Below are 17,155 nucleotides of genomic sequence, written 5' to 3'. Positions count from 1 at the left end.
AAGTAGGTCTGCGCCGCCTGCGTGTTTTAACGCATAGTGGAGACGGGATTTCATGAAATCCCCTACACTATGCTGTAACATCTGGACGCTGCGTGTTTGATGCTGCTGCTCTACGCAGCGTCAAACCCGCAGCGTTTCCTGACCTTGGAAACACAGCCTAAGCTACATAAAGATATACCCCCCAAAAAAAATTGTGATGTCATTTCTTGTCCAACCTCTTCATTTACATAATCCATTGAAGAATAATATTTACACACAGAGATAGATAGATGATAGATAGATATATCTATAGACAGATAATACCAAGCCCAATGTTTAGTAATAATTATAATAAAATGGTAAATAAAGAGTTAGGCCGGGATCACACATGCGAGAAACTCGGACGAGCCTCGCATCTTAATACCCGGCACTGCTGACGGCACTCGGGAGCAGAGCGTGCTGTTGCATGTATTTCTATGCATCCGCATGCTCCACTCCTGAGTGCCGGCGACAGTGTCGGGTATGAAGATGTGAGATTCGTCCAAGTTTCTCGCATGTGTGATAACGGCCTTAAAAAAAAAAAGACACACACACACAAAATCTGCGTTAGGCCGGGGTCACACTTGCAAGAAACTCACATGAGTCTCGCACCTCAATACCTGGCACTGCCGCCGGCACTCGAGACCGGAGCGTTCAGCTACATAGAAATACATGCAGCCGCACACTCCGGTCTATGTAGCTGAACGCTCCGGTCCCGAGTGTCGGCGGTAGTGAAGGGTATTGAAGCGAGAGACTCGTGTGAGTTTCTCGCAAGTGGGACCCCGGCCTTGAAAGAAATGTTTAATTTTTTTAAAAATAGCGCCAGTGAGGGAAAGCCAGCGACTGGGGGACCAATGTTTGTAGCCTGGGAAGGGGTTAATACCCATAGATCTTTCCAGGCTGTTAATATCAACCCGCAGCTGTATATTTTGCCTTTACTGGCTATAAAAATAGGGGGACCCCCCAAAAAAAATGACGTTGGGGTCCCCCTATAATTTATAGCCAGAAAGGCTATGCAGACAGCTGCGGGCTGATATTCATAGCCTAGAGAGGGACCATGGATATTGCCCCTCCTGGCTGCAAATACCAGCCCGCAGCCGCCCCATAGATGGCGCATCTGTAAGATGCGCCAATTCCGGTGCTTAGCCTCTCTCTTCCCACTCCCGAGTAGCGTTGGGATATGGGGTAATAAGGGGTTAATGTCACCTTGCTATTGTAAGGTGACATTAAGTCAGGTTAATAATGGAGAGGCGTCAATAAGACACCTATCCATTATTAATCCTAGAGTAGTGAAAGAGTTAAAAACAAAATAAAGACACAGCGAGAAAAAAGTATTTTATTATTAATTTAACCATACTTACCATACTTCAGCGCCTGCAAAAAATGTAAAATAAACCGTATACTCCCTGTCCGACGCAGTCCAATTAATAACGAGTGTCCCACGATGATCTCCCCCATAGAACAGTGACATCTGGTGATGTCACTGCTCTAGAGGACCTCCAGTGACACACTGACAGGAAACAACGGCTCCTGCAGTGCATCACTGAGAGGTTACTGTAGTTCACTGGTCTCACTATGGCAAAAGCTGCGTGGGAACTTTCTCACACAGCAATGCCAAAAGTGAGACTAGGGACTATATTTTACAGTGGCGGAGGAATACAGTGCGGAAGGATACCTTCCTCCCGTAATTGTATTCCTGGAGCCCCTAGAGAGCGGTCTCATCAGCTGATGCTGCTGCTCTCCACGGGAGATCGTCGTGGGACACTCGTGGATTTCTGCGGACAGGGAGTATATTGTTAGTTTGTTATTTTAATATTTTTTTTTACAGATGACACTGGCTTCGGGGAACAAAGTGACAAGTGATGGTGAGTATGTACTCTATGTCTATATGTAATGTATGAATGTATTGTATGCATGTAGTATGTATGTTGCATGTATGTGGAATGTTGTATGTATGTAGTATGTTGTATGTATGTTATATGTAGTACCGTATATACTCTAGTATAAGCCGAGATTTTCAGCCCAAATTTTTGGGCTGAAAGTGCCCCTCTCGGCTTATACTCGAGTCACGGTAGGCGGTGGGGTCGGCGGGTGAGGGGGAGAGAGCGTGTCGCATACTCACCTAGTCCCGGCGCTCCTGGCGCTCCCCCTGCCCGTCCCACGGTCTTTGGTGCCGCAGCTCATCCCCTGTTCAGCGGTCACGTGGGACCGCTCATTAGAGAAATGAATATGGACTCCACTCCCATAGGGGTAATCAGCCGTAATGGTGACCGCTGACAGAGGAAGAGGCTGCGGCACCCGGAGACCAGCTGTCCGGGAGAAGGAGCCAGGGACGCCGGGAGCAGGTAAGTATCTCATAGTTACCTCTCCGCGTTCCACACGCCGAGCGCCACTCTGTCTTCGCGTCCTCTTGTCGTACTAGTGTGCGCGCCGCCCTCTGCCTGATCAGTCAGTGCAGAGAGACGCCGAGAAGCTGCAAGCAAGAGAGGTGAGTGTTTGTTTTTTTTTTTATTGCAGCAGCAGCATTGTATATTGCTCAGCTATCTATGGGGCCATAATCAAAGGTGCAGAGCATTATATATGGCACAGCTATCTATGGGGCCATAATCAAAGGTGCAGAGCATTGTATATGGCACAGCTATCTATGGGGCCATAATCAAAGGTGCAGAGCATTGTATATGGCACAGCTATCTATGGGGCCATAATCAAAGGTGCAGAGCATTGTATATGGCACAGCTTTCTATGGAGCATCTATGGGGCCATAATGAACTGTGCAGAGCATTATATATGGGGCAGCTTTATGTGGAGCATCTATGGGGCCATAATGAACAGTATGGAGCATCTATTTTTAATTCACCGGTAGCTGCTGCGTTTTCCACCCTAGGCTTATACTCGAGTCAATATGTTTTCCCAGTTTTTTGTGGCAAAATTAGGGGGGTCGGCTTATACTCGAGTATATACGGTATGTATGTATGTGAGTGATATGCAGTATGTTGTATGTATGTGGTATGTATGTATGTAGTATGTATTTATGTAGTATGTATGTTTGTGTGGTTTTTTTTTTTACAATCCACACATTAGCCGGATGATGGGACTACTACTGTCCCATCATTGGCTAATGTGTCAATCACTGTCATTGTAGCAGGCATAGCCGATGGGACTTGTAGTACCATCGGACGATGGCTGCACACAGACACAAAGACCCCCGGCAGGCCCGCACAGACCCCCGAGAGGCCCGTACAGACCCCTGGCAGGCCCGCAAAGACGCCCGAGAGTCCCGTACAGACCCCCGACGGTCACACACAGACACGCAGTCTCCGCCCACACTCCATTATAGTGCATCATGACATCATTTGAGCAGCCAATCACAGCCATGCCATTAGTTAACATGGCTAACATGCCTGACAGGATGTGCCCACACTTCTTAGGATCCTCATTGGCTGAATAGAATAAAAATGGCTCATTGCATTATGGGAACTTCCGATTCCGGTATTCGATATTGTAAAAGTATCGGAACTCTGATACAGCGAATATCGGCCGGTACCCAATATTGCAGTATCGGAATACTCAACAGTAGTGGTTAGTATAGGCTGAAAACAAAGATCACTGTCTGAAGTGCAATGGACAGTGAGCTTATTTGTCTATAAGAAGACATTAGATGTCATGGTGTGGTGTGGTTATTTTTACATTGATAGAAAACAAAAACAAGTATGTTTTCAAATGAATAACACTCTCCTTTTTGGGCAAATTTATAACCTGTGATTTAAGGTATATCCTTTAACATATTCAACAAACACTGTAATAAACATAGAAAGCAGATTGTACTATCTTCCTCTATGAAATAATTCAAATTAATTAATTTCACAAATGACCAATTCAGACCCAAAGATTATAATTCTGTGCCATTTATCATTTTCATGGAAACATACTTGGGTTACTTAGGAAATTAAAAAAACATTCTAAATGGACAATGACAGACACAACACTTAATTTGTATTTATGAAATCTCAATTTTGTATTACTAAGCTAACCAGGTGATTTATATTTTTATTACGTATTCAGAGTGGCATAGGTGTGTAATATTTTAATGTAAGTGTATGTAATGTTTTTTTAAGTGCTCAGTGTGCCACATTAAGGTTATAATTTAAATGTAAGTGCATGTAATGTTATTACATCACCTTTACATTTGAAAACATTCCCTATCACAAAGACTATAAACATGACAACAGACCACACATTTTCAGGCCTAAGCCAAGTAAAACGCCAATCATACAAGCCTGATGCAAGATAGCCACACAAATTTACGCCCTGCAAGAGCTAACATGCACGTTGTAACGTTTTGTAAACTCAAACCTGTTAGTTCAACGATGGGTATAGACTCAACCACTGAGACATACTAAAGTCTCTTATCTGCCTTTTAAAAATCTTAGTGTGCTCTTAATGCTGCTCTTCGTACATCAAAACATTCCTAAGCCAACAATCTAAAAATTGTATGCGCATTAAAATTATCCACTGTATTTAAAATGCATGAATGTTCCACTTTTCACAATGACAACTCACTTTAGTTGCATTTCATAGATATTACAAGGATTGGTAACAACTAAAATTTATGTCTAATTATCATAGTTTAGTAAAACCATACTATTAAATCAACAACCTTGATCAGGTACATAAAACTTAATAATCCACATATTGTGAAATTATTGTCAGTGACATGAATATTGTTCTGTCTCCGCCATACAATTTGTTCATACTTTATTCATCTGTGGTGTTTTGGTTCCCTCTAGCGGTCAGAGTCATGTTGACAGTTCTATTTTTCGGTTTTGTATTTTTCATGTCTGATTCTCCTCCTACTTTGCAATGCATTATGGTAGCTCAGCCTACATTTCCCTCCATTATCCTTTCACTTCCAGTTTGCTTTCCAGGAAAGACGCTTGCACTTCATCCCCCTTGCGATTGCATTGCCGGTATGTCTTTATCCTCTCTGTAGATATTTCTGCTCTATATTAGCCTAGCTTAACCAGTTGCACTCCTAGTTCAGTTACTAGCTCTCTAAATGTCATGCATAACATTTATCATGTGTAATATGTATTTGTTCTATACCATGTACTGATTCCATTGTATATCATTGTTCAAAGTTTCACCGCATCAATATACCACTACGTTTAATAAAGCACAGACTCAACCACAGCCTCCTTATTGGACTCCGGTTATAGCGGTTTAGCTGACTGTATAGCTACGTGGGGCCTGTCTCATTTAGTGAGGACAGAACAAATATAATAAGCATTTATAATATGTAAACTTTCTAATATTATTATCAATTAATTTATTTCACATAATTTGTGCCTATAATACATAGAGTATGAATCTCTATTTGAAGCACTACTTCCTTGCACACTAGTTGACAAGATGATACTTGTCAACAATATTTATACACTAGATGGCAGCCCAATTCTAAAGAATCGGGAGTCTAGAATCCATATATACTTTATTTATTCAAATGTAAGAATAATACAATTAATAAATAATAGTAAGAAAGAACAAAAAATGGCTGCACTCACCAGCTCTTGACAATTCTTGACAGTACGGCACATTTCTGATTGGTCGCTCGCGGCAGGCGGCAACCAATCAGAAAAGTGCCGCGCACCACGAAGGCATATATCTTTGTCCACCCTGAGCGGGTGTAGGACGCTGGTGACGTCACTTATCTCCGGACATTATCTCCGGACAAAGCCACGGAAGTTGGCACAAATTGCCGGAAGTAGTATTCTAGGCAATTATATATTAGATTTTAATGTTATCAGTGTTTACCTTTGAACGTTTATATTGTATTGTCCTGTCACCAGCCATGTGTACGATTATCGGCCGAAAGCCTCTCTGGAACCAATAATCACCCCATGTAAAGGTATCTTTATAAATTAAAGATTCAGAATACTATGACTTTTATCATATCCTGGACAGTCAAGTTTTTTTATGAACCGTTAAGGTTTTCTGGTTGAAGTAAAAAAAACTCTGAGTGTTTACAGTTTGAAACCATAAAATGTTGAAAAATTATGTCATTCTTGAGTATATCACTCAATGGTGCTCATAAACGTGTCAAATTTGATCTATAATATACTTTAATATACGTTACTTTAATCTTTAATATACTTAAGAACAGGGCCCCAGACATCACACAGGGGGTCTGAAACACCGCACAGTGGTCCAAAATATCGCTGTGCTCTGCCTGGGGCCCCATATGCTGCCTGGGGCCCCTGTGCTCTGCCTGGGGCCCCATATGCTGCCTGGGGCCCCTGTGCTCTGCCTGGGGCCCCATGTTCTGCCTGGGGCCCCTGTGTTCTGCCAGGGGCCCCTGTGCTCTGCCTGGGGCCACTGTGCTCTGCCTGGGGCCCCATATGCTGCCTGGGGCCCCTGTGCTCTGCCTGGGGCCCCATATGCTGCCTGGGGCCCCTGTGCTCTGCCTGGGGCCCCTGTGCTCTGCCTGGGGCCACTGTGCTCTGCCTGGGGCCCCATATGCTGCCTGGGGCCCCTGTGCTCTGCCTGGGGCCCCATATGCTGCCTGGGGCCCCTGTGCTCTGCCTGGGGCCACTGTGCTCTGCCTGGGGCCACTGTGCTCTGCCTGGGGCCCCATATGCTGCCTGGGGCCCCTGTGCTCTGCCTGGGGCCCCTGTGCTCTGCCTGGGGCCCCATGTTCTGCCTGGGGCCCCTGTGCTCTGCCTGGGGCCCCATAGGCTGCCTGGGGCCCCTGTGCTCTACCTGGGACCACTGTGCTCTGCCTGGGGCCCCATATGCTGCCTGGGGCCCCTGTGCTCTGCCTGGGGCCCCTGTGCTCTGCCTGGGGCCCCTGTGCTCTGCCTGGGACCACTATGCTCTGCCTGGGACCACTATGCTCTGCCTGGGGCCCCTGTGCTCTGCCTGGGGCCACTGTGCTCTGCCTGGGGCCACTGTGCTCTGCCTGGGGCCCCATATGCTGCCTGGGGCCCCTGTGCTCTGCCCGGGGCCCCATATGCTGCCTGGGGCCCCTGTGCTCTGCCTGGGGCCCCATGTTCTGCCTGGGGCCCCTGTGCTCTGCCTGGGGCCACTGTGCTCTGCCTGGGGCCCCATGTTCTGCCTGGGGCCACTGTGCTCTGCCTGGGGCCCCATAAGCTGCCTGGGGCCCCTGTGCTCTGCCTGGGACCACTGTGCTCTGCCTGGGGCCCCATATGCTGCCTGGGGCCCCTGTGCTCTGCCTGGGGCCACTGTGCTCTGCCTGGGGCCCCATATGCTGCCTGGGGCCACTGTGCTCTGGCTGGGGCCCCATATGCTGCCTGGGGCCCCTGTGCTCTGCCTGGGGCCCCATATGCTGCCTGGGGCCCCTGTGCTCTGCCTGGGGCCCCTGTGCTCTGCCTGGGGCCCCATGTTCTGCCTGGGGCCACTGTGCTCTGCCTGGGGCCACTGTGCTCTGCCTGGGGCCACTGTGCTCTGCCTGGGGCCCCATATGCTGCCTGGGGCCCCTGTGCTCTGCCTGGGGCCCCATATGCTGCCTGGGGCCCCTGTGCTCTGCCTGGGGCCCCTGTGCTCTGCCTGGGGCCCCTGTGCTCTGCCTGGGGCCCCTGTGCTCTGCCTGGGGCCCCATGCTCTGCCTGGGGCCCCTGTGCTCTGCCTGGGGCCACTGTGCTCTGCCTGGGGCCCCATATGCTGCCTGGGGCCACTGTGCTCTGCCTGGGGCCCCATATGCTGCCTGGGGCCCCTGTGCTCTGCCTGTGGCCACATATGCTGCCTGGGGCCCCTGTGCTCTGCCTGTGGCCACTGTGCTCTGCCTGGGGCCCCATAGGCTGCCTGGGGCCCCATAGGCTGCCTGGGGCCCCTGTGCTCTGCCTGGGACCACTGTGCTCTGCCTGGGACCACTGTGCTCTGCCTGGGGCCACTGTGCTCTGCCTGGGGCCCCATATGCTGCCTGGGGCCCCTGTGCTCTGCCTGGGTGTAGGACACTGGTGACGTCACTTATCTCCGGACATTAGCTCCGGACATTAGCTCCGGACATTAGCTCCGGACAAAGCCACGGAAGTTGGCACAAATTGCAGGAAGTAGTATTCTAGGCAATTATATATTAGATACACTGTAGCAGTTTCATATTAACCCCTTAGTGACAGACAATTTGGTACTTAATGACCGAGCCAATTTTTACAATTCTGACCACTGTCACTTTATGAGGTTATAACCCTGGAACGCTTTAACAGATCCCGCTGATTCTGAGATTTTTTTTTCGTGACCTATTGTACTTCATGTTAGTGGTAACATTTCTTCGATATTACTTGCGATTATTTATGAAAAAACGGAAATATGGCGAAAATTTTTAAAATTTCACAATTTTCTAAATTTGTATTTTTATGCCCTTAAATCACAGAGATATGTCACGAAAAATAGTTAATAAATAACATTTCCCACATGTCTACTTTACATCAGCACAATTTTGTAAACAAAATTTTTTTTTGTTAGGGAGTTATAAGGGTTAAAAGTTGACCAGCAATTTCTCATTTTTACACCACCATTTTTTATTTTATTTTTTTTTTAGGGACCACATCACATTTGAAGTCATTTTGAGGGGCCTATATAATAGAAAATAACCAAGTGTGACACCATTCTAAAAACTGCACCCCTCAAGGTGCTCAAAACCACATTCAAGAAGTTAATTAAACCTTTACGTGCTTCACAGGAACTGAAACAATGTGGAAGGAAAAAATGAACATTTAACTTTTTTTGCAAACATTTTACTTCAGAACCATTTTTTTTTTATTTTCACAAGTGTAAAAACAGAAATTTAACCATAAATTTTTTGTTGTCCAATTTGTCCTGAGTACGTCGATACCCCATATGTGGGGGTAAACCACTGTTTGAGCGCACCACAGAGCTTGGAAGAGAAGGAGTGGCGTCAATGTAGAATTGGCTGGAATTGAGATCGGACGCCATGTCGCGTTTGGAGAGCCCCTGATGTGCCTAAACAGTAGAAACCCCCCACAAGTGACCCCATTTTGGAAACTAGAACCCCTAAGGAACTTATCTAGATATGTGGTGAGAACTTTGAATGCCCAAGTGCGTCACAGAAGTTTATAATGCAGAGTCGTGAAAAAAAAAAAAATTCTTTCCACAAAAAAGATTTTTTAGCCCCCAATTTCTTATTTTCATAAGGGTAACAAGAGAAATTGGACCCCAAAAGTTGTTGTCCAGTTTATCCCGAGCACGCTGATGCCCCATATGTGGGGGTAAACCACTGTTTGAGCGCACGGCAGAGCTCAGAAGGGAGGGAGCACCATTTGACTTTTTGAGCGCAAAATTAGCTTTTGTTTTTGGAGACCCCCTGATGTACCTAAACAGTGGAAACCCCCCAATTCTAACTCCCTAACCCCAACACACCCCTAACCCTAATCCCAACCCGATCCATAACCCTAATCACAACCCTAACCCCAAAACAATCCTAATCTCAACCCTAACCATAACCCTTATCAAAACCCTAAATCCAACACACCCCTAATCCTAATCTCAACCCTAACCTCAAACCTAACCCTAATCCCAATACACCCCTAACCCTAATCCCAACCCTAAGCTTAACCCTAATCCCAAACATAACCCTAATGCCAACCCTAACCCTAATACCAACCCTAATCCAAACCCTAATCCCAACTCTAACCCTAACTTTAGCCTCAACCCTAGCCCTAACCCTAACTTTAGCCCCAACCCTAACCCTAATTTTAGCCCCAACCCTAACCCTAATTTTAGCCCCAACCCTAATTTTAGCCCCAACCCTAACCCCAAATTTAACCCTAACCCTAAGGCTACTTTCACACTTGCGTCGTGTGGCATCCGTCGCAATCCGTCGTTTTGGACAAAAAACGGATCCTGCAAATATGCCCACAGGATGCCTTTTTTGCCCATAGACTTGTATTGCCGACGGATGGCCACAAGTCGCGTCCGTCGTGTACTGGATCCGTTGTGTTTTGGCAGATCATCGTCACAAAAAAAAAACGTTCAATGTAACCTTTTTTTTGTACGTCGCGTCCGCCATTTCCGCTCATGCGTGGCCGTAACTCTGCCCCCTCCTCCCCAGGACATAGACTGGGCAGCGGATGCATTGAAAAACTGCATCCGCTGCCCACGTTGTGCACAATTTTCACAACGTGCGTCGGTACGTCGGGCCGACACAAGTGTGAAAGAAGCCTAACCCTAGCCCTAAATTTAGCCCCAACTCCTCTCTCCTGCCGGCCGGTAGATGGCAGCAGAGAGTGGGCGCACTGCGCATGCGCCCGCCATTTTCTTTACATAGGAAGAAGCCGGCAGGCAGGAGGGGACGCAGGAGGACCCAGGGACACCGGTAAGTATAGCAGGGTCCCCAAATCCCCCTATTTCTCTGTCCTCTGATGTGCGATCACATCAAAGGACAGAGAATTACCGATCGCTTTTTTTTTTTTGCGACCGTCGGTAAACATTTAATTACCGGCGATCGCAAAACAGGGGTCGGTAAGAACCGACCCCGATCATGTTCTTTGGGGTCTCGGCTACCTCCGGCAGGCGAGACCCCAAAGATCCTCCGGGTACCGGCCGGCGGGCGCACTGCGCATGCGCCCGCCATTTTTTTGCCGGAAGATGGCGGCGCCCATCGGTAGCCTCGAGGAGCACCGGGGGGCTATCGGGGACCCCATTTCTCTGTCCTCTGATGTGCGATCACATCGGAGGACAGAGAAATTAAAAGGGAGATTGCGGTTTTTTTTGTTGTTTTTTTTTTTGCGATCGCCGGTAAACGGTTAATTACCGGCGATCGCAACTCGGGTGTCAGTAAAAAACCCCCGAATCATGTTCTCTGGGGTCTCGGCTACCCCCGGCAACCGAGACCCCAGAGAAAATCTGACTCTGGGGGGCGCTATTCACTTTTTCCACAGCGCCGTTAATTAACGGCGCTGTGGTTTAAGTACCCTTAGTGGCCGCAGTTAAAAGGCTATCGGCGGTCGTTAAGGGGTTAAGACAAAAATTTTATAGCAAGACCTCCAATATCTAACCTTTTTGAGATATCAAAACAAAAAGGATTCCAAAAATTTACATTAAGCAAGTACATTAAGTAAGATGTTGAGACTGATCTCATTTACTTTTATTCTTAAACATATTAAATATTTTATATACCCAAATATAAATATTGCTTTCAAACAGGACAAACACAACAACACTGAAATTCAGACTTGAGGTTACAGTGTAAGGCTACTTTCACACTAGCGTTGTTTGGCCTCCGTCGCAATGCGTCGTTTTGGAGAAAAAACGCATCCTGCAAAATTGCTTGCAGGATGCATTTTTTCTCCATTGACTTGCATTAGCGACGCATTGCGACGGATTGCCACACGTTGCATCCGTCGTGCGACGGATGCGTCGTGTTTTGGCGGACCGTTGGCACAAAAAAAGCTACATGTAACTTTTTTTGTGCGACGTGTCCGCCATTTCCAACCGCGCATGCGCGGCCGGAACTCCGCCCCCTCCTCCCCGGACCTTACAATGGGGCAGCGGATGCATTGAAAAACAGCATCCGCTGCCCCCGTTGTACGGCGCTTTCAACGCTAGCGTCGTTGCGTCGGCACGTCGCTAGTGTGAAAGTAGCCTAAGTTAACTCCAGCATGCCAATTAAACACTTACCATGGACAGATGACATTCACAGACAATCCTCCAAGTAGGGCCACTCTATGGCATACTTCGATGGCTTCCAAGTGAGTATCACTTCAGAACAAAACAGTGATGACATGGACTCTTTCAATGCCTAGCATGGATTGAGTTTCTTAAAATTTGGTCACACATGATGGTATTCTGTTTATTACTATGTGATAAGCCCCTCGTTGTTTCTACAAGACTCTTAAGGTACCTTCACACTAAATGACTTTGCAGCGATAACGATAGCGATCCGTGACGTTGCAGCGTCCTGGATAGCGATATCGTTGTGTTTGACACGCAGCAGCGATCTGGATCCTGCTGTGATATCGCTGGTCGTTGCTGAAAGTTCAGAACTTTATTTGGTCGTCAGATCGGCGTGTATCGTCGTGTTTGACAGCCAAAGCAACGATGCCAGCGATGTTTTACAGTGGTAACCAGGGTAAATATCGGGTTACTAAGCGCAGGGCCGCACTTAGTAACCCGATATTTACCCTGGTTACCATTGTAAAAGTAAAAAAAACAAACAGTACATACTCACCTGCTGTCTGTCACACGTCCCTCGCCGTCTGCTTCCCGCACTGACTGAGCGCCGGCCGTAAAGTGAAAGCAGAGCACAGCAGTGACGTCACCGCTGTGCTGTGCCTTACGGCCGGCACTCACAGTCAGTGCGGGAAGCAGACGGCGAGGGACGTGTGACAGACAGCAGAAGGCGAGTATGTACTGTTTGTTTTTTTTACATTTACAATGGTAACCAGGGTAAACATCGGGTTACTAAGCGCGGCCCTGCGCCTAGTAACCCGATGTTTACCCTGGTTACCCGGGGACTTCGGCATCATTGGTCGCTGGAGAGCTGTCTGTGTGACAGCTCTCCAAAGACCAAACAGTGACGCTGCAGCGATCGGCATCGTTGTCGATATCGCTGCAGCGTCGTTTAGTGTGAAGGTACCTTTAGGAGTCTAGGTTTACAGTTCCTGTTGACTCATGTAATTAACTTTGCCAGGGAAGGTCACAGACTCAGACAAATCAATTATGCTAACCTTTCACTGTATTGCTCGATTGTATGTAAATTAGCTAACTCTTCCTCAGAGTATAATTTCACACTCAAACTTAAGGTACCGTCACACTTAAGGTACCTTCACACTAAAGGTACCGTCACATTAAGCGACGCTGCAGCGATAGCGACAACGATGCCGATCGCTGCAGCGTCGCTGTTTGATCGCTGGAGAGCTGTCACACAGACCGCTCTCCAGCGACCAACGATGCCGAGGTCCCTGGGTAACCAGGGTAAACATCGGGTTACTAAGCGCAGGGCCGCGCTTAGTAACCCGATGTTTACCCTGGTTACCAGCGTAAAAGTAAAAAAACAAACAGTACATGCTCACCTGCGCGTCCCCCAGCTTCTGCTTCCTGACACTGACTGAGCTCCGGCCCTAACAGCACAGCGGTGACGTCACCGCTGTGCTTTCACTTTCAGTTTAGGGCCGGGCTCAGTCAGAGCAGGAAGCAGATGCTGGGGGACGCGCAGGTGAGTATGTACTGTTTGTTTTTTTTACTTTTACGCTGGTAACCAGGGTAAACATCGGGTTACTAAGCGCGGCCCTGCGCTTAGTAACCCGATGTTTACCCTGGTTACCAGTGTAAAACATCGCTGGTATCGTTGCTTTTGGTGTCAAACACAACGATACACGGCGATCGGACGACCAAATAAAGTTCTGGACTTTATTCAGCGACCAGCGACATCACAGCAGGATCCTGATCGCTGCTGCGTGTCAAACTAAACGATATCGCTAGCGAGGACGCTGCAACGTCACGGATCGCTAGCGATATCGTTTAGTGTGACGGTACCTTAAACGATATCGCTAGCGATCCGTGACGTTGCAGCGTCCTGGCTAGCGATATCGTTGTGTTTGACACGCAGCAGCGATCAGGATCCTGCTGTGATGTCGCTGGTTGTTGAACAAAGTTCAGAACTTTATTTGGTCGTCAGACCGGCGTGTATCGTCGTGTTTGACACCAAAAGCAACGATACCAGCGATGTTTTACACTGGTAACCAGGGTAAACATCGGGTTACTAAGCGCAGGGCCGCGCATAGTAACCCGATGTTTACCCTGGTTACCAGTGTAAAATGTAAAAAAAACAAACAGTACATACTCACCTTCGCGTCCCCCGGCGTCCGCTTCCCACACTGACTGAGCGCCGTAAAGTGAAAGTGAAAGTACAGCACAGCGGTGACGTCACCGCTCTGCTGTTAGGGCCGGCGCTCAGTCAGTGCAGGAAGCGGACGCCGGGGGACGCGAATGTAAGTATGTACGGTTTTGGTTTTTTTTACATTTTACGCTGGTAACCAGGGTAAACATCGGATTACTAAGCGCGGCCCTGCGCTTAGTAACCCGATGTTTACCCTGGTTACCCAGGGACCTCGGCATCGTTGGTCGCTGGAGAGCGGTCTGTGTGACAGCTCTCCAGCGATCAAACAGCGACGCTGCAGCGATCGGCATCGTTGTCTCTATCGCTGCAGCGTTGCTTAATGTGAAGGTACCTTTAGCGACGCTGCAGCGATATAGACAACGAGCCGATCGCTGCAGCGTCGCTGTTTAGGTCGCTCTAGAGACGTCAAACACAGCAGCTCCAGAACGATGCAGGAGCGATCCTGTGACGTAACGGTGACACACTTATCGTTCTCACAGGTCGTTAGCTCCATGTTTAACATTGCTGGCATCGTTGCTTTTGCTGTCAAACACTACGATACACGCCGACCTGACAACCAAATAAAGTTCTGGACTTTTAGCTCTGACCAGCGATATCACAGCGGGATCCTGATCACTGCTGCGTGTCAAACACAACGAGATCGCTAACCAGGACGCTGCAACGTCACGGATCGTTGTCGTTCTCGTTGTAAAGTTGCTCAGTGTGAAGGTACCTTTAGCATCTGTTCAACAACCCTTGAATTAAACATAGATTAGAGGGTTAAAACCTTATGGAAACTTTACGTAAGTTGTGATAGCAAACAGTGAGGTACCGATAAAATATTTCACATGTGGAGTTAGCATATTTTGTATAATTCTTCAACTGTACATAGAGTTGTGAATTTTTTTTGTCAAAATTTGTTAGATTGAGTACGTTTGATTATGCGCGACATAAGCGATTTACGTGAATAACTTCTGAACTACACATAGAGTTGATATTTTTTTGGGCAAATATTATTCAGGACATTGAGCTGGTCATTTTGAGTACTAGTGGTCTAGGGTACCTCTTTTCAAATTGAACTTACATACGATTAATAACGTTTGACTGTGCGCGACAAACGATTTACGTGAATAACTTCTGAACTACACAGAGTTGATAATTTGTTGGGCAAATATTATTCAGGACATTGATCTGGTCATTTTGAGTACTAGTGGTCAAGGGTACCTGTTTTCAAATTGAACTTACGTACGATTGCGTGCGTTTGATTATGCGCGACAAAAATAACCGATTTACGTGAATAACCCAGGACCACAAGTAGTCAAAGAACAAAATTTTACCAAAACAATATCAACTCTATGTATAATTCATCATACATGAAAATCTAATAGCTAATTCACCATGCATGAGTCCGGTCCGGACAAGACATGGTCATGGCGCTACAAGTCTCAAGTACAACAGAAGTGTTATCATAGGGACATGGCACAGGCCTGGCACTGCCCGGGTGCCTCCCTCATACCACCACCGTGCGCCGCTCATCCCCGGGATCACTCTGCGACACTCGCGGAAGTCGCAGTAGAGGTGGCGCACAGAGACATCAGGAGGCCATCCACTATTCATAGCTCCGCCGCCTCCACCCAGCTCCGCGTCTCCCCGTCCTGCTGCCTGCACTCACCGTCACCTGTGCCGCCACGGAATTACCGCTGATATGTGACCGGCGCCTGCGGACAGCCCGGTGTAGTATGACGGATTACAACGGACAGGCTGCTCATAAGCTGTCACCCTCCCAGAGTGCCCGGCTGTGAGTCACCAGCAGCAGCAACAGCCTCGCAAGCAGAGCAGCAGGTGGCCCGCTGACCGTCCTGCTCGTGTAGCCCCGCCCATAACAAACGATCTCCGCCCTCTCATTAGCTACAGCCTTCACCACTATTCCACGCCCCTCAACGCCTTTTACTCCGCCTACCACAGCCTGTAATTCTATCCCCCAACGCACACTCCGCATCTTCCTCCGCCCAGTCCCACCTCTTCCTCCGCCCAGTCCCACCTCTTATCCGCCCCCACAGCCTCTTGCTCCGCCGCCTCACTCTCGTACTCTGCCTCGTATTCAATTGACAGTCACATATCCGTCTCATCTCCGACGAGTCCGCCCATCATCGCCTCACATCCGTCTCCTCACCTCTTCTACCCCGGCCACCCAACTCTTACTCCGTCCTTTCACCGGCTATTCCCCGCCTCTCGTGGCCTTACCTTGTACACGATGTAGTACAGACGCCGACGTCACACATCTCTGTAGTACGGGGCTGCCGCTAAGAATTTCGGGGCCCCATACAAAATTTTCGGGCCCCCTTGAGATTCCGCCCAGGCTCCAGCCCTGCCTCCACCCTTTGAACCTTCCACCGCACACTCTTGGAAAAACTCAACTTCACCACCAGGTCCTCAGCAATCAGATATTAGAGGGACTCTGTCACCTGAATTTGGAGGTAACAATTTTCAGCCATAGGGGCGGGGTTTTCGGGTGTTTGATTCACCCTTTCCTTACCCGCTGGCTGCAATATTGGATTGAAGTTCATTCTCCGTCCTCCATAGTACACGCCTGCATAAGGCAAGATTGCCTTGTGCAGGCATGTACTACGGAGGACAGAGAATGAACTTCAATCCAATATTGCAGCCAGCATGCAGCCAGCGGGTAAGGAAAGGGTGAATCAAACACCCGAAAACCCCGCCCCTATGGCTGAAAATTGTTCCCTCCAAATTCAGGTGACAGTCCCTTTAAGCCGGCCCCACCACGACATGGTAAACTCTTTTGGCTGGGCCCTACTCTAAACTATTAAATATAAATATATTTTATTATGTATTTTTGTTTAAGGGAATGAGTCACATACATATTTTTAAAATGACCATTAATACAACATACAAGGGACAAATACCGTCACAACGTGACCAGACCACATATTACCACCACATAGTGACCAAATACTACCCCATACAAGGGAGAAATACCACCACACCAATGCCAAGACCACATTACCAACACATAGTGACCGTATAATACCACATACAATTAACAAATACCGCCACACAATGGCCGAACCACATATTACCACAACATAGTGACCGAATACTACCACGTTCAAGGAACAAATACCACCACACCATGACCATACCACATATTACCACAACATAGTGACCAAATAATACCACATACAAAGAACAAATACCACCACACCATGACCAGATAACATATTACCACCACATAGTGACAATACTACAATACTGATCATTAATAAA

General features: G+C 47.8%; 1 protein-coding gene across 4 annotated transcripts in view; it reads right to left on the bottom strand.

Annotated features, from left to right (window-relative positions):
• Positions 1-15,754, bottom strand: part of MFSD6 (major facilitator superfamily domain containing 6) — a 505,049-nt gene extending 489,295 nt beyond the window's left edge. The window contains exon 1 of one of the 4 annotated variants that reach the window (XM_077275663.1): positions 15,543-15,754. The gene's annotated coding sequence lies outside the window, so the exon portion shown is untranslated. The remainder of the gene's footprint in view (positions 1-15,542) is intronic. The other 3 variants (XM_077275664.1, XM_077275662.1, XM_077275665.1) reach the window with 3 other exon arrangements.
• Positions 15,755-17,155: the final 1,401 nt, after the last annotated feature.

Source organism: Ranitomeya variabilis, chromosome 7 (genome assembly GCF_051348905.1).
Source record: "Ranitomeya variabilis isolate aRanVar5 chromosome 7, aRanVar5.hap1, whole genome shotgun sequence".
Classification (NCBI taxonomy): domain Eukaryota; kingdom Metazoa; phylum Chordata; class Amphibia; order Anura; family Dendrobatidae; genus Ranitomeya; species Ranitomeya variabilis.
This window is presented reverse-complemented; position numbering and strand designations above follow the sequence as displayed.